Below are 23,664 nucleotides of genomic sequence, written 5' to 3' on the forward strand. Positions count from 1 at the left end.
ATAGGCACCATAACCAAACTGTTGTGTCAGCAGTGCTTTAGCTATTTCTGATTTGCATTTAAGGAACTGCATGTTTTGCAAGCAGACTGTTCTGTCACGCGTAACTCGTTGCGTTACACGTTTTCACGAATTGTTTTGTTAAACATTGTGGGATAGCAGAAGGCATGCTGTCAAAAAATAGAAAACTGTAATTTTGTAGGTGCTCCAGTGAAGACGCTTTCTCGTTTCACCTGAAACCTTTCTGTCAAAAACTGGCAAGACTATGACATCTCACGGTACACATAATGAAGTAACCTGGAGTGCTACCAGATATATTCCAGATAAAAGCCCTGATACAAACCCTTAGGAAAGTTTTCTATGGCTTTGTATGAGACCACAGGAGGTACTAACAGTGCACACATTTCCCAGCCTTTTAATTGCACAAGGATTGCTTGTGAGATGTGCAGAATCTTTAAAAGTTTGTGAGAAAATTAGATTAAGGTGTTTTTTAGACAAATTAGGAGCTCTTTCACCATCCAAAGACTTATTAATTAGTTTTAAAGACATCTGGAAAAGTTACTTTTTGCACAGTGCAAAAAGTAACTTATTTTAGTTAAAGTTGATGAGGTTTGAAATATTTTGTAATGCCAACAACAAAATGTTCCGCTGTCACATTAGCAAGATAAGTACCACATGGACATATATTTTAAAATAAACTACAAAAATATCATTGATTATAAGTTTGTTTCCAGCTGTTAGTACCACAGTCACCATATTCACTGTCTCAGATGACCTGACTCCACGATTCTTGTATACATTGTATGCACATGATTATTTTTTTAACTGCTACAGGTTACAAAATAATCACCCTTACCTTATATTTACTGATCGATCCACACATGATGAGTTTGATGATATACATTCCATCTGTATCATCTATATATAGCTAGACTAGCAGACCTTAAATTGTGAATTAAGGATTGGTTACTCATATTTTGGAAGATATACATGTACTCAACTAATTGTCTTTATATCACCACATTAATCTTACCTAATTGTAACATCTTGTTCTTCCTTTTAAATTCTTTCTATACCAGTCAAACTTTCCTTGTCTTTCAACTACTTCACTAGCTCTCATCGAGAGAGTGCACTCAAGCCACTGCAGTGCCACCACATAAACAATATTGGCATCATATTGAATCCTTTGAAGTAAATCTTCCTGACTTGTTAATTTCCAGTAATTTGACCAAACATCAAGCATCATTTAATGTTAAAATTTAATAGTACTGACATAAAAAAAGGCCAAGTTGGACACATTTTACTAAATATCATGATGGATGTACATGAAATTGGCTTAGTTTACAGAAAATACTGTCAGTTACATTTGCAATTGCTCTAAAAGCTACCTCTGTATGTACTCCCTCTGTAGCTCTATTGAAACACACCACTTATAACAAATAGTTCTTTTATAAGCTACCTGGTGACATAATGATGAAGCCAGTATATATATTAGTGAATAAAGGCTGATAGTTTCTAAAAAAACTGTTTGGGGCTGCATCGGTGGGGGTGACAAAATAATTTGGATATATCAACAAAGTTGAAATGAGAAATTGGCCACCGTAACGATTACAAAAGCTGACATTTCGAGCATTTTGTACTGCGGTATTAGATACATATGATGCACGATCCTCGCAGTAGATAGCGCTATTAATAAGCAATAGCAAAAATCAGGGCTGTATGGCCTGATTTTTATTACGAATCAACTTAATGGCCTGCTCCCAGTTGGCTTGTTAGCTCAATTGGTAGAGCGCTGCACTAGTATCGCAGAGGTCAGTGGTTCAAATCCCGTACAGGCCTGATTTTTTTCAGGTCTGAATTTCACTATTGCTTAAATAGCGCTGTCTACTGCGAGGATCGTGCATTGTATGTATCTAATACCGCAGTACAAAATATATGAACTTCATATATTTCATTGTATCTCATTTATCACTTTCACGGGCTTATTACGAATCAACTTAACGGCCTGCTCCCAGTTGGCTTGTTAGCTCAATTGGTAGAGCGCTGCACTAGTATCGCAGAGGTCAGTGGTTCGAATCCCGTACAGGCCTGATTTTTTTAAGGTCTGATTTTCGCTATTGCTTAAATAGCGCTATCTACTGCGAGGATCGTGCTTCATATGTATTTTTTTTCTTATTTTGATATTTTTATCATAATCATAGGGAAAAATCATGGAAAAACTTGTGGTTCACAGGATGTAAAAATTCTTTGGATTTTCATTTAATTTTACCGTATATACCCTATTAAATCCCATTATGAGCAAAGTAAGATTTAATGATAACCACAGAAATTATTGCACGCTTATTGCCTAATTTTGATTGTCTGTAAGCAGACAGCTGACAAGTGAACTTATAATTGATGTGACATATAAATGAGCAAGAGCAGACAATTTGACAATTTGTTGTCATAAAAAACAAAATTGTCAGTTTTCAATATGTCCTGTTATTGACAATTGTCAAAATAGTCTGCAGATCCACAAGGCAAGTGGATCCCCAGCTTCTTTGACAATGTTATATATGATGAAATTCACAAGACAGACACATGAAAACCAATTTCAATTTGTCAAAAAACAACGTATCAAAGCAAAACAAATAATTTCAAGATTGGGCCCGCCAATTGAGCCTGCGGATTTCAATGTGTATCATGTGGCAATGTCCGCACAAATGAGATGATTGGCCTGGTTAATCAAAGAATTGCAAGATTTAACCAAATCCTGCAATTTCTTAGATTGGTCTGGATAGCCAATTCTACAATTTGGCAACTCACATGTTTTTTCACAGGTTTTTTAAGCATGTTTTCAGTGAAATTTCTTCAGAGGTTATTTCATAGGTTTTAAAAGCAGATTTTCTTCATATTTTGCTCACATGTTTTTTCACAGTTCTTAAAATTCACAGGTTTTTTCACAGGTTCTAAATTTTGTGATTTTTCACCAAAATTTAGCCCTTGCAAAATTCACAGGTTTTTTCACAGGGTGTTTCTGTGTCAGATGATATTTCACACATTGTTCACAGATTTTTCACAGGCTCTCATCCAATAGTGATACATGAAATACTATTTTGTAGCACAAGTTAATGGTGTCTAGTCTGGATTGGTGTTGAAAAATGCTCCTGAACATAGTTTAACTCCAAGTCTTGGTCGCACAGTTGTGTTGATGCATAGAAGTCCCTCTCTAAAGATCAGATTTAAACCAGAGCACCATCCGTGAATACTGAACATTGTTTCATTTCCCATTTATAGCTGATATACATCCACAGAACATCTGTTTGTTGGCACCATTCTTGATGGTGTGATTTTCTTGACCAAACAGGGAGATTTAATCTACTTATATGGGAACCTCAAAGATCTGAATCAGGTAAAAGTTGCTATATTTGGCCTGTATACTTAAAATGCTTTATTCTCCTGTTACCATAGAGCTAATTCTCCTTGTGGATGACAATTTGTTTTTTTCTTAGTCAATCCTGAGAAATTGGTATGGTATCAAAGCAATATCCCCTACAAACTAGTTGATAATTTTCTTAGTTGTCACTGCTTCTCTGTATGAGTCTTTAACCCTTTGACTTCTAATAGAAACTAGCATCTAATTTCTCCTTACAATATTAGCCCTGAATCAAGCATTAATGTTAGGAGAATAAAGATAATGATCACCAAGAAAGAACCTCTTGATTGGTAAACAAATTCTCCTTGTCAGCACTTTAAGAAATGTGAAGAGAACAGTAGAGAGAATTTGCATACTGGTATCGAGGTGTAAAGTGTTATTGCAATATGATTTTAATTCTGTATATCTTTGGAAGTGAAAGGTTTGTGGACATTTGTTTTAAGTTGCCCCTTGATAATAAATATCAACATTTGATGGTGAACCTAACCCTTTCAATCCCAAGATCTCATGAGGAATTCTCCTTGCTGTCTGTTGAACAATTCTTATGAACTTAGTTCTGAGAATTTGGTATTGGATCAACTAATAATTCCCTTAATTAAGTAATATTTTTCTTTATTTCTCATCACTTGTCAGCTTGATATTGTTTTGATGTGGGTCTTCTTGATTTTTGCAGAAATACTATACCCAGTTTCTTGTTATCTTTACCACAACAGCTGAAGAACAAGGTAGGTTCTGTTTTTCTAATTTGAAGAAAATTAGGTTGGTTACAAGAAATTTCCCAGATTCAAATTATAAGATTTAGTGGAATAGTGAAATGTATGGGATTTCAGGGAAATAGGGAGCTGAAAGGGTTGGGAGAGAAATGGGAGGGGTGTAGGAGTGGTGTAGGAGGGGTGTGGGAGGGGTGTGGGAGGAGTGTGGAATAGACATGAGAAGAGTATAAGATGAGAGATTTTAGGGCAGGAAGTAGGAGAAACTCTTTGTTTATCATTAATCTGCAAAGCTTCCCACTTAAGGGCTAGAGAGAAGTGAGGGATTATAAGGCAATTTATGTCCAGGTGGTCCACTTTCATAGGGAATGTTTTGTAAATAATTGTAATCAGCCAAACTGGAATTTTGAATTACAGTTCCTAGGGGATGGTGGGAGTCATAAACACCAGCAGGGAGGGGTACAGCTGTATTTATATTTTTACAGAATCCTCAAAACATAATTACATTGACTGTAAAGCAATGTCTTAAATTCTTTGAACAGAAATAATGGTTTTCTAGGATCCTCAATCCTTCTTTCATTTTCCCACAAACTCTGCTGCTTGCCAAAAGGTGATCTGCAAATGGTGATCAAGAGATTAAATAAATTATCTACAGAAAGAATTTTTGTAGGTAATGTAAATTTTCTCTGCTGAGTTGAGAGGGAAGAAAATTTGTCAACATACACTTTGTATCGGCCAGGGTTTTTTTTTTTTTTTTTTTTACCCATTCCCTGTGTCCATGTTACACACTCAAACCAACCAGATAATGAAACACAAGGTTATATTTATTCCCAAAACTTCGAGCACATGCGTTTTCTCTCTTTTACCCGACACCCTTTTGGGTTCATGAACTCGACAAAACATGTCACGCACTCTACACACTCCCCCGCCGAAAATGAAAGTGTTCTTCTAAATATTACAAAACTATTTATCAGGGTTCTCTGCAGCTACTGTAGCTGTTGTTTGACATTGTCTCCTTCAGCACCTTGCGTGCTTTTGATTTTCTTTTTTTTTTTTTTTTTTTTTAATGTTTGAGTCTTATAAGAGGCTCCTCTCAAGCCCTCGAGTAGTAGACAGGTTGGAAACAGCATGGCCACACCCAGAAATACAGGGGTGTTCCCGGATGAATAGCTGTGATAGCTGGAGCTTGAATGGCGTTAACGCGTGAACTGCTGAATCCTGGCTCAGCCGACTGGTACTGTGGATTTCCCAGGGAGTTGTAAGTTAAGATCTGCGGCGGTCTCCTTTGGCGCTGCGGCCGAGTCCACATGTCCTGCTCAGCAATATCCTCTCCCTCTGATCCGTCATTGTCAGCACTTCCTTCATTTGCAAGTTGTATTTCGCTGGATGGCCCATTGGTGCCCTCAGTAGTCGCAGAATCCTCAATTGACTCTGAAGGCAAATCGCGTCCTGGAGACACTGAGTTTGAAGTTCTTACTTCAGTAGGTATTTCCTCTACAAGGTCCACACTACCGAAATCATCATCATCTTTCCCCGAATTCTGTAGGTCATTTCCCGAAACAGACAAAAGTCGTTTCTCTACTGCTGATTTTGGGGGTCGTGTACCAAATCCCAGATTTGGGGCATCTGCTTCCAAAGCGTCACAAGGCAGTAGTAAATTCCGGTGAAGTACTCTTGCGCGGCCACCTCCACTCTCGGGCTTCACTTTGTAGACTGGGCTTTGAGCCCCCATTCGTTTAACCACAACGTGGATAGCGCACTCCCAATGGGATCGTAATTTTCCGGGGCCACCACGCTCTGTTAAATTTCTAACTAGCACCCGATCGCCTGGCTGAAGAACGCCACCTGAGACTCTCTTGTTGTAATATTGCTTGCCGCGCTCGGCAGTCTTCTTTGCATTCTGTTGAGCTATCCGGTATGCCTCCTTCATATCATGCTGCCAGTTTTGGACGTAAGTGTTATAATCTCCCTCTGTACTCTCTTGATTCAAATTGAAAATCAGGTCGATGGGCAGGCGGGGTGTTCTTCCAAACAACAAGTAATACGGAGCGTATCCTGTCGCCTCATGCTTCGTGCAATTGTACGCGTGGATCATCTTGTTGAGTGATTCATCCCACTTTCGTTTCTTCAAATCTGGGAGTGTTCGCAGCATAGACAATAGCGTGCGGTTCATCCTCTCCACTTGCCCATTCCCTTGAGGGTGGTAGGGGCTGGTGCGAGACTTGGAAACGCCAGACAACTTATGTAGTTGATGGAAGAGATTGTTCTCAAATTCTCCTCCTTGATCACTGTGTATACGGGCTGGGAATCCGAATCGTGGTACAAAGTCATTGTAAATCTTTTCAGCCACCGTTCGTGCTGTCTTGTTTCGGGTTGGGTAGGCCTGTGCAAACCTTGTGAAGTGATCTACTATCAGCAAAATGTATTCAAATCCCCGTTGGCTTTTCTCCAAATGAAGAAAGTCTATAGACACCATCTCAAAAGGGGCAGTTGTCGTAATGCTCTCCATTGGTGCTCTAGGGGAGGTTTGGGGCTTCTTTTGCTGGATGCAGTGACACTTGTTGGCGATGAAATACTCGATTTCCTCTTGCATGTAAGGCCAATAGAACCTAGATCTCGCTAAGTCCACCACTCGATCTGCACCCAGATGACCCATTTCAATGTGAAGCTCTTGGTAAACCAACTGTTTAAACTTTGTGGGTAATACTAGCTGCAATCGACTCTTAGTTTGGCGCCACAGAATCCCGTCCGCTGATATATGGAGTTTATTCCATGCTCTCAAGTAGCAAGATGTTGTACGAGTCTCATTTTTCCGCTCTCCTCCTGGTGGGGGATATCCCCGTTTCTTGTAGGCCAGGATTCGTGAGATGTCGGGGTCTTCCCGTTGAGCCCTTAATATTTCTTCTAAAGTAAGTTGGCGAAAAACCAAATCTGTGACGCCCGGTTCTGCGTGAGCAATGCCAACTCTTGCTGAAACTGCTGCCACCCAGGGTGTGGCGTCTGTTTCCTGATGTATCACTGCTTGACTTGTTGCACAAATTGCGTCCTTTTCCATTTCTGCAATACAGGTTTCCATGTATGCACTGAAATCTAGCGGTAGGCGAGATAGTACATCCGCATCAATGTTAGATTTGCCAGGCCGATACTTGATGTTAAAATTAAAATCTGCCAGTTCTGCCACCCACCGGTGCCCTACTGCAGACAACTTAGCTGACGACAGAATGTAAGTTAGTGGATTGTTGTCGGTGTAAACAGTGAAGAAGGTGGAGTAGTACAAGTAATCACGGAACTTCTCAGTTACTGCCCATTTGAGGGCAAGGAACTCCAGTTTTCCCGCGTGCATGTGGTAATTTTTCTCTGCTGGAGTTAGTGTCCTAGAGGCATAACCTAGAACTCTGAGCTCCCCGTCCTGTTCTTGATACAATACAGCTCCAAGTCCCTCTTGTGAGGCGTCTGTGTGAAGTACAAATGGCTTCGTAAAGTCGGGAAATGCCATCACTGGAGGAGAAGTTAGTCGGTCGACCAGCATGTCAAGCCGCTTCTGATGTTCCTCTGTCCATGTTACCTTATGATTATTAGCCAATAGATCAGGGCCAGCCATTAGATCGTACAGGGGCTTAGCTATGCGTGAGAAATCCTGGATGTATTGCCTGTAGTAACTCAGGAACCCCAGCAGTTTACGCACATCATCCACTGTTGCTGGTTTTTGTTTCGCCAAGTTGTGTACGGCGGCCGTGTCCTCTGGGTCTAGAGAGTAGCCATCGCCGGAAACAACCCGCCCCAAATATCTAACTTGTCGTTGGAAGAGCTTGCACTTTGATGGCTTTAACTTTATCCCATGTTCCTGCAGTCGGCGCAGGACTTGTGGGACATCCTGAACGTGTTGCTCAAAGGTCGTACTATACACCAAGACATCATCCAGGTAGGGGATACAGATGTTGTCACGTAAGCCATCTAGACATTCATTCATGCACCTTTGGAATGCCGCCGGTGCATTCATTAGCCCGAACGGTATTCTATTCCATTGATACAATCCCCAGGGGGTCACGAATGCAGTCAGGGGGCGGCTTTCTTCTGTCATAAAGCCTTGGTGGTAGGCCTTCCCTTGGTCCAGAACTGTAAACCATCTGTTGCCGCCTAGGCCATTTAAGATATCCTGTATACGGGGAATCGGCTGTCGTTCTGGATATGTTTTCTTGTTCAATTCTCGATAATCAATACAAAGTCGCAGACTTCCATCCTTTTTGCGAACACAGACCATGGGTGAGGAGTAAGCCGAACGGGACTTGCAGATCCAATTTCGATTAATCAAGTCTTCTAAGTACTCTTTCACTTCCCCATAGAGTGGCTTGGGGATGGAGATATAGTTCTTCCGTACTGGCTCATTGTCCTTTAACTGGATATCCAGCACCAAGTTCTCCACGCAGCCAACATCATCGTCGTTTCTTGCAAAGGCTCCAGCTTCTTGCCGTAGCATTTCGTGGACGATCAATTGTTCATTGTCTTCTAGCTGACTCAAGTCAACTGGTGGCTCCCATCCATCTTGTTCCTGACCAGGATGCGAGGTAGCTTCAGGGTAAGAATCCTCGTCTCCTCGAGAGTACGAGTCGGGAGTGTTTGGAATTGGTAGAACTGACTTTACCAGGTGTATCCGGCCCAATTCTGTTCTGCGCTTTAACAAGATGTTTCTGTCTGTATTGTTTTGGACCACGACGGCCACGTGACTAGAGGTTCCCGGGGTTATTTTAGTAAGTTCCTCGCCCAATTCCAGTCCGTCTGGGAGCTCGCTGTCTTCCTTGGGCTCAAATATTACTGGCATCCCCTCTGGAACTGGTCCGAGGTGAGTTTGACACTTAACTGTCGTTGCCTCTCCTTTTGGCAGCATAACATCTCTCTTTCCGACTTTAACAGCTGCAGTACCGGTATCCTGTGTTCTTGACTGGATCAAATTGATCAGGGTACCTATGCGAGTATGATGAATTGAAGGGAATGACTGCTGAATGATGTTACTTGCCGCTTGGTGGTTTCCACCATATTGAGCGAGGATTTCTTCTATAACATTGAAGCCAATGATTGGGTACTCTTTTTCCTTTTGTCCCACCAGTACTGGAACTGTCAGCTCATGAGCAGTTGTATCGTCCCCAGCCAACTTAAACCCGATCTCAATCCAACCGTCAAATGGAATGTTTGTCCCATTCATCGCTTCCAAATTCAGCTCTTCTCCTGCTCCCAACAACTCTTCAACATTTCTTAACACCTCCAGCGGTAAGTGAGTTTGTTGCCACTTCCTTGACACAACACAAACCTGGGAACCTGTATCCCATAATGCCTCCACTTCCTTTCCCTGCATTAGGCATTTTACCACGCACCTCCGTCCCACGATTTTTGTCAGTCCGAGCTGCTGCCTTGGCGTCAGGTGGCAGGGAAACGTCGTGTTCAAATCATGGCCATCATCTCCGGCTGCTTTCTGTTTCTCAGGTTCCTGTATAGCCATGCAAACTGGTTTATGCACAGCTCTGTATTTTACTTGACATTCTTTTGAATAATATCTATTGGTCTTACAGGCTCCGCCGCGGTTAAGTGGTACATGGTCTGTGCTTTGTTTTCCACACTGCACGTAACGGGACTGGTTTTCTTGCCTGGTCACACCCTGTCCCATGGACGTGACCTCTGGCCGTTTCCCTGGAATTCTGCTGGAGAGCGTCGGCTGAATTGGGCATTACACTCGCGTACATAATGGCCACTCGCCCCACACCTGAAGCAATGGTTGCACGGCCATCCATTCCCACTTTGTTGGCAGGTCCTACACAGTGGGGGTTGTCTCATAGGCTGTTGTGTGAGGGGGGTTTGAACCCGGAGTGGGGCCCGAACTCTCTCTTTGACTGCGGCCACCTCTGCCTTGAGCTCCCTTAGTTCTTTCATGAGACCTTCCTCCACCCCATTATTCTTTGTCTCCTGCTTGTCCCCTCCCTTTTGAACAGTATTTACCTTGGGGGTTAGCTGTGAACCGAATTTCTGTGATCGCTCCAGTTCGTCACTGAAACACACATTTAATTTCTCGAATAGTTCTTCATCGCTTATAAATTTCTTTTCCAAGTAGGGCTTCATTTCGATCTTGATATTCTCATTTTGCAGGCCAAGGGAAAAACTATGGACAAACATGCCATGTACTAAGGTAGGATCATATTTCAGGTCCGAGTCAGTTTCTTGAGATGCAAACAAGATCTTCTGTTTCAAATCGAGAAGGCGGATCAAGAATTCTTGAGGTTTTTCCTTTGGCTGTTGGACAGTTGAGCTCAACTGATGATATAGTTCGGTTGCTGTTCTCTCCTGATAATGAGAACGCATAATTCTCCTCAATTTGGCCAGTGTTAAATCTACCTTACCCTCCAAATAACTTCTTAGGCTTAACGCCGGATTTATCGCTTTTATCACAGCCTCTTTGATTTCATCCTCTGTATAGTCGTTCTTTAACCCATTCTCAATTTGGTGTACTAGCGAGGAAAAACTCAAACGATCCTTCTGCGACGCGTCGCCAATCTGGCCCGAAATCTTGAAGTCGCGTTTGAATTTTGAAATTGACACCGCGGGATTTTGCTCTATTTTGACGGTCGCCTTACTATTTTCAGAAGCTTTCGGCGGTTCCGTTTTCTGTTCCGGTACAAATTTTCCCTGCATACTTAGAGATGACGACAACACTTTGAGCTTCTCATTATCTAATTCTTCCGTTTCGAGGTATTTATTTAGAGCTCGGATAAAAACCAACCTTCCCTTGCTCTCAGGCGGTACAGTAATGTTCAGCCCACTACAAACTTCTTTAAGCCTTTCCTCGCTCAAGGAACACAACGTGGCCTGAATTTCGATCTGCAGACTCTCGGTGTCCATCATACTTCCAAGAAATAATCTTTCGTACTCACCAATAGTGCAATCAGCCGTTCACAAAAGAAATGCGACACTTTACGTCAAGATCAGTCCGCCGTCGACAGCAATCGACCACAACCAACTCGCGCTCGACGAATCAATCAAGCGTGCCAATTACTTTGTCCTTCACAACCCAAGGCAGTTCTTCGTCGATGATAAGCCTCTTCGGTCCAGTCCTGGCAGGGTCGCCAATGTTACACACTCAAACCAACCAGATAATGAAACACAAGGTTATATTTATTCCCAAAACTTCGAGCACATGCGTTTTCTCTCTTTTACCCGACACCCTTTTGGGTTCATGAACTCGACAAAACATGTCACGCACTCTACATCCACAACAGTTACTCTATTAAAATCTTGGTATTCATAACAAAAACTTCATAAGAAAAGATGTGAACAAAGGTCTTTTAACTCCCAAGATCACACAAGCAATTCTCCTTACTGTCTGCCATACAATTCTTATGATGTTAGTTTGGAGAATTTGATATTTGATCAACTAATAACCCACTAATTAATTTTTTTTTTTAATTATTCTCATCACTTGTCAGCATGATATTGTATTTATATTCTGAGGATCAAATCTATCTTCTACACTCATGGGAGTTCATAAAAAAAGTATTTAAAAATTCAGATGTCTGTTTATCAAATAATGTGAACTTCTTATTAATATGCGTGACCTGGCCCTTCCATTGCTTAACTGCAATCCACAATAGTTCACATCTTCATAACCCACGGACTCACCATATTTGGGGTTTCACACAGGTATAGACATAGAGGAAGATATTTGTGGCATACTTGTATAACCAGCTTGGTGAGCTCTAAGCTTCCCGGACTCTGTTTGTGATTTCAATAAAATTACAATTTTACACCAACTCTACCATTTGCAGGCCATTATACCATTATTGTTTGCAAATTTTCAGATAGTCAACTTGAAATCATGTTGATAAATACAATTTAACAATACCCCCCAAATGTTTTTTTTTGGTGTGATTTGTTTTCCACTGATTTACCCGAGTACTCATGTTATTGATAAATGTTTCTCTGTTCTGTTTCTTCAGTGTATATGCAATGTCACATCATAACAGATCTGGAACCATAGTGTGCAGTTTCCCCTATGGTATCTTGATAGCTACATACTCATTTCCTTGCACAAGTGTGAAGGCGATAGAAATAGTGGAGAACACTTGTGAACAGCTGAGAAGATGAAACAAGAACTGGGTAATATCATGTCACCTTAAAATGTGCATTTGGTCTTCAGAGTGAACAAGCAAGAAATATTGGTGGAACCTGAATCTGGGATGGAGAAGCAACTCTTTACTGAAATCAATTTTAGAGTTTAATTCATTTTCATCATCATTACTTTCATTATCATCAATGTCGTCTTCATTGTCCTCATCATCATCATTGTTATCATCATCATCATCATCATCATCATTATCAGACTGTGAGCGCACTCTTTATGTAACAGAAAGTCAAGTGTATAATTAACCTAACAGATGTTTTTCAGTCAATCCTGCCATTTGCAGTCACTTATGACAGTTGCAAAACATCAGTTAAATTCTGTAAAAATAAGTATTGGAGGCCTTTGGAAATGAGGTTTTAATAGAAATCACTACTCAAATTCAAAGGTGTCTTAATTACTTTGAAAACCATTTTTCTGGTTGAAAGCTCTCACCATTGAAAACTAATAAATTCATAATAATTTCACTGGAATACAAAGTATACACACTCCACCTACCTACGGTATCAAGTTGGTCAAATAATGATAAGCTGAAGAGGCCTCAAATAATTCATTTTCAGCTCTCAAGCAGGGTGACCAATGAACAGCCCTACGTGTACCTCAAGTGTGGCCATGTACATGGTCTTCATTCATTGAATTCACCTGAGAGAAATCTTGCAGACAAAAGAACTTGTCCAGTTTGTTTACAGTTAGTAAAACCTAGCATAACTAGCCTTTAAAATGACTCTAAGAAGAGATAAAGAAGTAACTTTTCCTACAAAGGAATTTTAGATTTTATAGAATTCTGATGAAATTTTCTACAAGGATTCTGAAGGGTAAATTTAGACATTTTAATGCAGTTAATCCTTTACTCCTGTGAGTGACTAAGACAGAATTTCTCATTACAATATCAAAACAGTATCAAGCAGACAAGTGATTATAAGAATAAAAAAACAATATCATATAGGGGGTTATTACTTGATTCAACACCGTTTTCTCCAAACTATCATTACAAGAATTGTATGGCAGACAGTCGGGAGAATCAATTATGAGATCTTGGAAATGAATGGGTTAATTTTTTAGAATTATAGTGGTCTCTTTTGGTCAGTGTAGGCTCATGTGGAACATCCATCACAGCTATATTGTAGTGGATTTCAGTGATTAAGAGCAGTCTTGTGGCAATCATCTTTCACTCCTGAGTGTTTGCTAGTGATTTTTGAGAGGGTTCCCCTACCCCACCTTTATTAGTCCCATCCACTGATGTAGTCATTGTCAAAAGGTGCCTGGAATACTGCCTCTTGGAGTGGGGGGGGGGGAGATTATCCTATCTACTGACTGGCTTACCACCGTGGAAAACATTTGACACTAAAGGCATCCATCTTACTTTTAAGCTAGCTTGTGTCAAATGACATGAATAATTTCCACTGCTTTATCAGGTATGCAGTTATGTGCCACTGAGTCTTGGAAAAGAACTGGCATTCTATCAGGGAGAGCCTGCTGCTACACATACTTTTGTACTGTGTGGACATGTTTGCCCTGGGGAAACAGTCGGGTTATGGGTTCCTTGTCCCTCTAGAATGAGATACCCTTACATTTTTACACTGAAGATCAGTATCCTCTTGTTGATATTTATATTCATTCTAATCACCTCTGTGCCCAAAATTACATTGATATTATAAGGAGAAATTCGTTAGTGCTCTTTTTTAGTTGCAGCTGAAAGAGTTAGATTTGTCTTTCTTTGGTCAGACCCCCCCACCCCCCCCCCCTAAGACTTTTCTGAGCTATAATTTGAACAAAACAATGGTTTACCATCCAGTTACAACCTATAAAGTGACACTATGTATCAGCAAGAATTTATCAATCACCTATCAGGCTGTTAGGGAAGTTTTGGTAACAGAGTTGTAATCCTATATGAGACACACTGCCAGCCAATATAACCCTTATTCTCCTTTAAGTGACCAAAAGAATTTCCTCTTAAAGTAAAAAAGAAACCGTCTAAAGCAGCTCTTAAGAAGAAGTGAGAAGAAGGCAAAATACTAACAAGGGGACTTTTGTTTCATTGACCACCAAATTCTCAGAGCTGAAATTGTAAGAAATGTGGGACAGAGTGTGGAGAGTTGATTTTTTGATCTTGGAGTAATTTAGCAGATGCTTATGAACTGTAAATTCACAAATAACATCACTGTGTCTCGTTCATGAGGAGGGATTGATAATGAAGTGGTGTTTTTTTGTTATTCTTTTGATGCAGGTTTTGGCAACAATTTCCCATTCCTCATGGAGGTGATGCTTTTCAGGCCATATGCCCCATTCTTTGCTCAGCGCCTGGAGGGTGTAGATGGCTTTGTCCGAAACTGATCTTCTCGACCGACGAATAACATTATAAATAAAAGATCTCTAAAACAGTATAACAATAAATGGTGTACAGCCTTGTTGCAGCAATTGGCTTTTATTAACAGTGACTGGCCTGGATTGATAACTGATTAACTTATTTGTTCAAAAAGCTGATGTATTCTTGTAATTATGATTATTGTAACTTTTTAGACGTCTCTTTCTGTTTAGATTGTGCTCAAATTTTACAAAGGAAACGTATTTTCAAGCCACTTCATAAAAAGTGTAATTACGTTCGTATACCTGTAGTAGATAAAAGGTGGTCTGAAGTGAAGGTAGTCCACACTGATTTTGTCCTCAGCTAATGTGTGTGAAATCTTTTACTGCTCTAACAGCTACTAAGACAGAGGTCAAATGTCTGTGCATGCGTGAACGCTGGAAACGAGTAAGAGGTGGCCTGCAGGCTGTTAGAACCAAGTTGTCAATCAACTCCAAAAACTAGTAATTCACGGTGTTTTAGAGAAAGTGAAAAACCTCAAAATGTAAATTAAATCAACAGTAAGAATACTTGATATTAAAATAACTTTGATTTAAAAAATTCTTAAATTTTTCTTTTACAAACCAGATTCTTGTTTGCATAAATTTTGTGGGAGTGACGGGCAAACTGATTGAGTGACGGGCTTACTGACTAACTGAATGACGGGAGGACTGACTGACTGACCGATCGACTCTGACTGACAGAGCGACATTCGCTTTTGCTGACGCTCGAAACGTCAGCTTTGAAACCCTTTATGGTGACAAATTGACATATCAACTCAATAAAACCAAATTACCTTAAATGACCGACTGAGTGACTGACTGACCAGTTTGTAAGACATACAATCAACTCCATAAAATTAAGCGACTATCTTCGCTACAGAAGAAGATCGTTGCGCAAGGCAAGATCAATATAAATGACAAATCCTGATTGGATCCACCAATTATCACTTTCTTCTCATGCCAAAAGTCAAAAGAATGTCTTCTAAACCAAATCAATTAACTTTTAACTTTTCCGGCTTATTTTAAAAACTTTTTAACTCACAGCTTTCGCAATACTCACAAAGCAACCTTCAAGTTATCCATTATAAATAAATATTTGAAGGGGAGAAAAAATTGCAAAATTTTGATTTGAGGATGTCAAGTCCAAGCTGTGTTAATTAAAACGCTGAACCACAGTCGCCCAACTCGTGCTGTGTTATTCCGAGTGATTCGTAACTCTGAGCTGTGTCTGGGTGTTCTTGATCCCCAAACAGTTTAACTCGGATGTTAAGTCCCCGCTGTTTGGACTGAAGCGCTGAAGCAAAGTTGCCCAACGAGTGCTGTGTTACTCCGAGTGACTCGTAACTCCTCGCTGTGTCTGGGGGTTCTTCGCCAGATAGTTTAACTCGGATGTCAAGTTCGCGCTTTTTGGACTGAAGCGCTGAAACAAAGTCGCCCAACTCGTGCTGTGTTACTCCGAGTGATTTGTAACTCCTCGCTGTGTCTGGGTGTTTTTCTCCAAACAATTTAACTCGGATGTCGCTGTGTTGACTGAAGTGCTGAAGCAAAGTCGCCCAGCTCGTGCTGTGTTGCAGCGAGGGATTGGTAACTCTTCGCTGTGTCTGGGTATTCTTCTCCAAAGAGTTTAACTCGAATGTCAAGTCCACGCTGTATTGATTGAAGCGCTGAAGCAAAGTCGCCCAACTCGTGCTTTGTTGCGGCGAGGGATTCGTAACTCTCAGCTGTGTCTGGGTGTTCTTCTCCAAACAGTTTAACTCGGATGACAAGTCCGTGTTGTGTTGATTGAAGCGCTGAAGCAAAGGCGCCCAGCTTGTGCTGTGTTACTCCGAGTGACTCGTAACTCCTCGCTGTGTCTCAGTGTTCTTCTCCAAACAGTTTAACTCGGATGGTAAGTCCGCGCTTTTTGGACTGAAGCGCTGAAACAAAGTCGCCCAACTCGTGCTGTGTTACTCCGAGTGATTTGTAACTCCTCGCTGTGTCTGGGTGTTTTTCTCCAAACAATTTAACTCGGATGTCGCTGTGTTGACTGAAATGCTGGAGCAAAGTCGCCCAGCTCCTGCTGTGTTGCAGCGAGGGATTCGTAACTCCTTGCTGTGCGTGGGTGTTCCTCTCCAAACAGTTTAAGAAGGATGTCAAGTCCGCGCTGTTTGGACTGAAGTGCTGAAGCAAAGTCGCCAAACTTGTGCTGAGTTTCTCCGAGTGAATTTTAACCTTGAACTGTGTCTGGGTGCTCTTCTCCCAACAGTTAAACTTGCATTTTAAGCCCATGATTATAAAATCTCTGGGCCTCACAATATTTCCGCATCGTGCACAAATAATTTCCATGGCCCAAGTAAAATTTTAGAATGTTACTTCGACCATGCTGTTAGAAGCTCTTCTTGATGCACGTGTAACCCAAGATTCTCATGAAGTTTCGAGTGAGTCTCTAATGACATGTTTTTATATTCCGTAATGGCCATCTTATGATAACTGATGCTTGCAGCAGACAATTTAGTTGCTTCTTTGGGTTCTTATGTTGCGCTAAAGTTTCCAAAGGCCGTGTGATCTCTGTAATGTCGGTTTCTGTAATTCTGTTGCTATTTGGATCACAGAATTGGTCATTGAGTTCTCGGTATATTTATCAAAAAAGTGATTTGTTGCTGAGCCAACGACACAAATTATTTCTAATATAAGCGGGTGAGTAGTATGAGTATCTAGTTTTCGTGTTTAAATTTCTTCTTCGACAATGTTAACTTCTTTGTTTTCCATTGGAGGAATGATAAGAAGACTCGTGTCTACAAATGCTCCACATTCTTGCAGCGCCTTCTTATAAAACTGTGATGCAATCGAATATTGTTTTTTGAAGCGATGACAAATGGCAAGAACCTCAAATGCAGTTGCTCGGAGAATTCTCTCTTCAGCATTGCCAGACATCAACGAAAGAGCTTCTTCTAAGCTTCGTATTCCTTCCTCTGTTTTCTTAGAAGACACTTGACAGATGCCTCTGTAACAAAAGAGTTTTCCTTTATACTCTGCCGAGAGAGATGAACATGACATTTGCTATTCCCCAACTCCCGGTAGCAGCTTCATCGTTCTTCCTTTTGTGCCCCGGCACACTTCACCAAAAGCCATGGAAAGCAGTGGCTGTTTGTAAACAGCGCTTTTTCCAAGCTTCTTTGCCACATCGATTGCTGATTCGTAAATTTTGTCCACGACTTCTCCATCGCACCAGAAAAGGGAATCTAGAAATATCTCTGCTTTTATCAAAACACCAAAAGCAGCGTCACATGTCTTAGGATCTGAACAACTTTCTGTTAGACTTTGAATTATATCTTGCTTCTCTTCATAGAACTCAACAAATGCTGACATTGACTGTCCTGTCAAGAACTGTTCGTTCATTTTTTCAAACAAGGAAACGTAAAATGCAGAAAAGCGCACTTTTGAATTCAGCATCGTTTCTTTCATTTCATCTTTTCCTCTTTCTCTAACAAATGACAGAAGCAATTTATGCATCGAAAATGAATCAGGTTTGGAACCAGAGTCGAGAAGCGATTTCCTCCGAAGCCTGTGTAAGATCTTCTTGGCCTCGAGGCTTGTTTTAATACCCATGACAGCTGCAGCTACCGAGAGGTTAAAATCCTTTGATAGAATGCTCACAGACACCAGCGCCTCTTTTTCCTGCGCTGAAAGTCTTACAAAAGACGATTTGAATAAAAATTTTAATCTCAGATTGCTGGGATGGATAGTCTGGATTATTCAACAGATCCACAATGCTTTTTTTCTATAGATTCTTTCCACTCCTCTAGAAACTGACTCGGTTGAGTGTTGTCTTCAGAAATGGTGGAGCACAACAGCTTAATGGCCAGAGGTACACGCCCGCAGATTTTTGCAATTTCTTCACGATCAGATGTGGTAATAGCGTTTGAAAGTAACTCACTCACTAACGCTTGAGAGAAGGACTCATCTAATGACTCTATTCTCACTGCATGGTGGCCTTCAAAATGTACGTTCATAAATTCAAGCGATTCCCTCGTGGTAATAACATTAGTTGCCTTCTTGGTTCGACTAACAATGTCTTGAAGAAACTGTATAAAATTTTCCTTCACGTTCGGTGCTCCACTTTCGAGTAAGTCATCAGCATTGTAAAGAATCATCACAAACTCATCCGAAATCTCAGAGAGAACTTTGAAAAGATCTTCGTCTATCGGCAGCTGTTGATTTAGGTCATCTCTTGTAGTTCTTCCGAAAAAAGTTAAAAAGCTTTGATATTAGATCAGTTTTGGAGTTTAGCCCCACGTAAGGAGAAGAAGTAGACGGCTGATTCGTTAGCCTGGAGCAATGGCATCAATTGGGTCAGTCTTGACACCAAGAACTTTGAATGCTTCTTTAGCCAGCTGCATGTATTGGTCAAAAGTTAGTTTATCAATCTCTGACTTTTCTGAATGACAAAGCGAATTTCTTAATAATCGAAGCTGATCAATCGCGAGTGCAAACGTTTCTTTCTGGTCTCCACTTGGACTCACCACAGACGTATGAAAGTTTCCATGAGGTATTTTACGGTGCTTCAAGTACAACTCACCAAGGGTCATCATAAGACCTGTGCCTCCTGGCATAGCGAAGGACTTCGCATATATGGTGGTCTGAAAAGGGGCGGTACAGTCCCATTCTTCATAGAAGAGGTGTGTGGGAACTCTGGTTTTACCACCCTCCTTGGCGAGAAATAAGTTCCTTACTGCTGTGGAGTCATCCCATGATTGATATCCGGGCCGATGCCCAAAGGCGTTGTCCCACATGGACTTGAACGTTTGACGCAAAGCGTTCGCGAACTCATTCAACACGATGGAGGCAAATTTAAAATAATTTAGTTGCTTGTCACTAAAGGGCTGCAGTGACATGTTTGGCTCTGACTTTTGAGATCGCAACGGTTGGCTACAATGTCTTCAACAACCTAAACAAAGTTTTTTTAAGGATGATTTATTCGGTGGAACATGTCCAATACAGTTCAAAACACTCAATTACAAAAACGTTGACACCTACAAAAGCACCAGCCATTAGGAATCGGACCTAGCAGACTCATGAGTATGCAAGTACATGCTGATAACCACAATTATGCGTCGATCAATTGGAAGCTTTAACATCCTCCCCCTTGGAAACCTCCTAACTTCGAACTTTTGAAGATTTGTTCGTTTGAATTCCAGCTTTCTTTCTCCCCCCGGCCAAAATTGTGTTTAAATACCCCACCCAAGTGTCGCATTTGATGGTCACACTTTTGTAAAAGGCAGATCAGCGACCGTGAGTTACTATTCATTGAAAAAAAAAATTTGACCCTTCTGATTCAAACTCCTCACCCGGACAAGGTTCAAATTCCTCCTCCCGGACAAAGAAGTTGGACGGGGGGTAGTTGAAGCTCCGAATTGATCGGCGCAATGATTAAGGCCTCTGTATAAATGCAGGAACACTAGTGATAAAAACTTTAAGGGTTCATCCGTTGAAAATGTGTTTTTTAGGTGTAATAATTTTTGCTATCAAGTGAGTAATGTATCCTACTTATGACACAGTAACCCAGCTACAACAGGAGGTGGCTAGCGTTCAATTTTGGTGCAGGGTCGGGAGAGATGGCGCACGCGCGGAACGTGATGAACCAAAGGACTTCACGCGCGACTTCTCATTAGAGCGTTTTAAACAAAATCACTGTCGGAAACCCGTGAACCAAGACAAAAATAGAACTGCTTTCCATTTGGCTATTTCAAACTGCTTTGTGTGCGACGACCGTGAAAAAAAGAGAAAAAAAAATTAAAAAAATTAAAAGAAACGACACAAATAACAAATAGTCCTCGGATCACGCAAAATTTACATATAGTAACTTTAACACCGCCAATATTCAGAAATGAAACTCATCTAAGTTAACATTGTTACGGTATTTTCCAAACCGCCAGAAAGATATAACTCGTACAACTCAACTACTTTATTGACTGACGTAATAACTACGAAGCGATATCGACAACCAGTACAATAACTATCTTTTCACTTAGCTACGGAGCGATATAAATACTAATACAATCAGTATCCTTATAACTTAGAGCCCTTTACAAATAATATCACTTAAATCTCAGTGTACTACCGCACAACTCACAGTTCTCTTGAAAATCTTTAACAAATTGTCGACGTCCGTAATTCTTTCTCTCACGTAGCCTTCCACACGACTTACAATTCCAGTAAATAATTCCAACAACTCTATCCGGCTCTCGCTCTCCTGGGCTCTTCACAACAGCAGTTATAGCTCACTAAAAGGCCTCTTTCTTTAAGCTAGCGTGACTCCTTATATATCTTTCAGAAAAGTTCTAGAATGTTCTAGAGATCTGTAATATTGCTATTTTTAGAAACATTACTATGATTACATCATAACAAAAATATGCTGAGTCACGGTTCTAGAAGGTTCTCCTTAAAGTTCTCGCTTAGTCATCATGACTAAATGTTCTAGAAACTTCTTCGTTCTATTTTTAATAATTACGTAACGCAACGCACTCTAGAAAAATATGGGCGCTCCCCATAACAACATCACATTGAAGATGTGCACCTCACATTTTCTTCTCTTTTTAACCCTGTATTTTCTTCACCCTCTTTTTAGATGTATCTAAGGCTGTTTTGAAACTCTTGTGTTGCACCGTATGTCGGAGTTTAAGAAATCGAAAGATAATAACAAACACAACAAATTCTTGGGAGCTAAGGACTTTGGAAAAATCCCGTAATGTGCTTTGCGTAGTCAGTCTTGCAAATTCTTGGGACCACCTGACTTCAGTTTAGCAGAAACTTCGAAAAATATCTCGGTAACTATGCGAAAATTTTTAAAAATGACTGATAATGTCGTGGTATATGGTTTAAATATTTCCTCCTCCTTTTTTTCTGTTATGACTGTTGGAACACAAAGTTTATTCCAGCATCCAGTGAATCACAAATGAACATCGATCAGAAAACAGCAAGATGTACTTCATCGATATGGGGTTAGTCTTGTTAATATGCTAAGTTGATGGAAAACAGTTATCTACAAAAGTACTGACCTACCTCAATGAGGCTGATTATCTCAGGGTCTATAAATCATGTACAAAGTGGATAACTTGAACTTCAAAATCACCCTTAAACTGGCTGTCAATGTTAGAAAAGCAGCTCAAATTAACTTATACATCAACAGTCAAAAAAAGAGTCAGACTCTAGTGATATTGGAAACAGATGCGCCCTTGCAAGGGTAATTTCCCTTCTATTCAGATGACTATTTAAATTACTCGTTAGTATGCAATTTCCAATCTCAGGTGATGTACATGAGGCAACCTGAACTAGAAGACCTTGAAAACAGACGAAAATCGTATAGTTCTCATGGAACATTCCCTTCGTTAACGCTAGACGATTGCAATAATAAAAAAAATTAATAAAAATATTATTATTATTATTATTATTATTATTACTTCTGATCGACAGAAGTGGAGGTAGCGTTGAAGGAGTTAGTTGGGAGGCGTAACAGAAATGTCCTCAAGAAGATGCAAAGGGCATGCCTATCCGTCACACCGAACATTGCACGTACTTTTAAGGTCGCGATACATCAGACATCGTATTACCCGTGCTTCGGTTTGTCTCCTGCTCTAGAACTTTGAACATTTAGCTTGCTTTAGCGTAATTTGGTTTAGTTTATTATATATATATATATACATATATATATATATATATATATATATATATATATATATATATACATATACATATTTTAACCTTACTTTTTAATCGGACATTATCTTTTAATTCTAGTATCACTAGCCGGAGCACAGGCTACGCCTTGGCGCCCGGTGTTCCTCTTAACTGTATGGCATACAGATAGTTTTTACTGCTGATAATAATAATACGTGTTACGCACGCACAATGGTTGCCATTAATCCCGAAAAAATCGAAGCGGAAAATGGCTCTACGACAAAATCTACATAAATTAACTTTAACACTCCCAGTATTCAGGGATGAAACTCTTTTGTATTGACATCAAATACTGAAGGTGTGCACTTCGCTTTTTTTTTTTTTTTTTTTTGTTTCACTAACGGACACCATATTTCCATTTATCGTCTTCTTAGATATACCCCAAGCCATTTTGATACTTATGTGGTTGAGAGTACGTTGGAATTCAAGAAATCAAAAGTGATGACGCAGTAATAAATACAACAAATTCTTGGCAGCTAAAGGCTTTAGATAAGCAAATAACATCTCAGGTCCTAGCAACTAAGAAGGCCGATCATTGATCAGACGAGTACATAATGTACTGATATTTCTTGTAGTGTTTAGCAAAGATGCTGTTTGAGTAACAAACCAAATTATCATAGACCTTCCTTAAATGGCGGTTAGTCTTGTTTAGTCAGTAGATAGAAAACTGATATTTACCTACCCTGAAATTCAATTTAAACCGGCTGTCAACGCTCGAAACGTCAGCTTTTGTAATCATTACGGTGGCCAATTTACCATTTCAACTTTGTTGATATATCCAAATTATTTCGTTACTCCCACCAACGCAGCCCCAAACAGTTTCTTTCGAAACTATCAGCCTTTTGTCAAGTTAAGAGTCTAGGCGGTGCGCGATGAGGCTTATTATGTGAATAATTTGTCACGAAACCCGCAGCCATAACCAGAAAATTCATCCTGAACTGGCTCTCAATGTTGGGAATGCAACTCAAGTTTGCTTACGCATTATTCTTAACGAAGTAATCTATTGTTCTTGACAAATGTGTTCGTCATAGATCAAGGGAAATTCCCTTTCTTTTCGTAACTTTTCATATCCGGTAAGGACAGCCGTTTACTCAAATCCCCCAGTAACTCGAATAAGATCATTGACCATATTTTTCCAGTACTTTACTGTCTGCTAACTCGAACTTCTCCTTAACTCGAATTCATTATAATACTTCCCCTTAGCTCAAGTTTATCCTGATAACTCTAATCAATCAATTATACCTCTGGCCGTATGTTTAAAGGACTTTCTTCCTCTTGCATCTGATAAATAATGGTAATTGAACTGAGTGGAGTGCAAT

General features: G+C 40.3%; 1 protein-coding gene and 1 pseudogene across 2 annotated transcripts in view; one reads left to right on the plus strand and one right to left on the minus strand.

Moving 5' to 3' along the window:
• LOC148727888 (uncharacterized) overlaps positions 1-12,175 on the plus strand; it is a 34,352-nt gene extending 22,177 nt beyond the window's left edge. Inside the window, exons 2-4 of one of the 2 annotated variants that reach the window (XR_016002343.1) lie at positions 3,274-3,388; positions 4,086-4,137; positions 10,258-10,299. The gene's annotated coding sequence lies outside the window, so the exon portion shown is untranslated. Of the gene's footprint in view, positions 1-3,273; positions 3,389-4,085; positions 4,138-10,257; positions 10,300-12,101 lie in introns of those variants that run through there. The other variant, XR_016002342.1, reaches the window with a different exon arrangement.
• Positions 12,176-15,312: 3,137 nt separating this feature from the next.
• LOC148727890 (uncharacterized) lies at positions 15,313-17,932 on the minus strand (annotated as a pseudogene).
• Positions 17,933-23,664: the final 5,732 nt, after the last annotated feature.

Source organism: Stylophora pistillata, chromosome 6 (genome assembly GCF_964205215.1).
Source record: "Stylophora pistillata chromosome 6, jaStyPist1.2, whole genome shotgun sequence".
NCBI lineage: Eukaryota > Metazoa > Cnidaria > Anthozoa > Scleractinia > Pocilloporidae > Stylophora > Stylophora pistillata.